The sequence below is a fragment of the Octopus bimaculoides genome, chromosome 9 (assembly GCF_001194135.2).
Source record: "Octopus bimaculoides isolate UCB-OBI-ISO-001 chromosome 9, ASM119413v2, whole genome shotgun sequence".
Taxonomy (NCBI): Eukaryota; Metazoa; Mollusca; class Cephalopoda; order Octopoda; family Octopodidae; genus Octopus; species Octopus bimaculoides.
This window is the reverse complement of record NC_068989.1, coordinates 75,594,085-75,595,461: the sequence shown is the minus strand read 5'-3', so window position 1 is coordinate 75,595,461 and position 1,377 is coordinate 75,594,085. Positions and strand designations below refer to the sequence as shown.

Here is a 1,377-nt window from a genome sequence, read left to right as displayed (position 1 = left end):
GAACTGCTAAGTTACGGGAACGTAAACACACCAGCATCGGTTGTCAAGCGATGGTAGGGGGACAAACACAGACACACAAACACACATACATACATATATATACATATATACGACGGGCTTCTTTCTGTTTCCGTCTACCAAATCCACTCACAAGGCTTTGGTCGGCCGGAGGCTATAGTAGAAGACACCTGCCCAAGGTGCCACGCAGTGGGACTGAACCCGGAACCATGTGGTTGGTAAGCAAGCTACTTACCACACAGCCACTCCTGCGCCTTGTATATATATATATATATATATATATATATGGGGGGGGTACATACATACATACATACATACATATATACAATAAGTATCCGGATTGTTGCAATAGTAACGAAACTGAAGCACGCAGAGTAAAGCTGCTTGGCAAAGATTGACTTTAAATTCTGCTGTACATGCGCTCTAAGTTGTAACGTTCTAGCTCATTTCCATTGTTTACAGCAGTGCTTAGAAGGAAGGTGTATAGCGTGTGATCATTAGTTATCAAAGGATGTGCAGATTAGTTACAGTTCAGTCCATTATCACTGAAGATTTGTGTATGAGACGCGTGTCTGCCAAGTTTGTGCCAAAACTGCTTTCAACTGACCAAAAAGACACTCGAGTTTCAACTGCACAAGATCTTGATTGTGTCGAGAACGATGAAAACTTTTTGAAAACTTTGCGTAGGCCTCTGGGCAGGTATCGCCAAGTTTTGGCAAAATCTGATGCAGGTTCTCTGCTCATCTTTACGAAAACAATAGCAAAACAAGCAACAATAGTCTTTCTTTATTTGTATTGATGAGTAACTTTTTAATGAAGAAGAGACAGGCAGAAGAAACAACTGAAAATATTTTCATGCAGAGTTATAAAAAACAAATTTTGTTAAAGCTCTTTGTCAGATTACCTTGAAACGCTAATATTTTCTTGAATGAAAATATTAGCATTTCAGGCCGTCGTTCCATAACAGAATTTTCTTTTAATTTGCAATATGTGTATTGCTATTAAAATGCTAATTGCAGGGGCGTGTTATTCTAAAACAAAGTTTAAGAATAACAATGGAACATTTACTGCTGGGCCAACTAAATACTATCAATACAATTTGAGTGAAGTTTTATTTTAAAATTTGTCGTGACTAGGATTCCAAGTTTCACCAAGTTTCAAGTTTCTCTGACGTGGTCGATGCGACGATCACACGCTACACACCTTCCTTCCAAGCACTGCTGTAAACAGCAGAAGTGAGCTAGAACCTTAAAACTTAGTGCACATGTACAGCAGAGTTCAAGGGCAATCGATGAAATAAGTACCTATATAAGGAGAGAAGCTGGTAGACTCGTTATAGCGTCGGACTAAGTGCTTAGC

At 39.2% G+C, this 1,377-nt stretch overlaps 1 pseudogene; it reads left to right on the top strand.

The window, feature by feature from the left end:
* LOC128248764 (uncharacterized) overlaps positions 1-1,377 on the top strand; it is an 11,769-nt pseudogene that overhangs the window by 453 nt on the left and 9,939 nt on the right.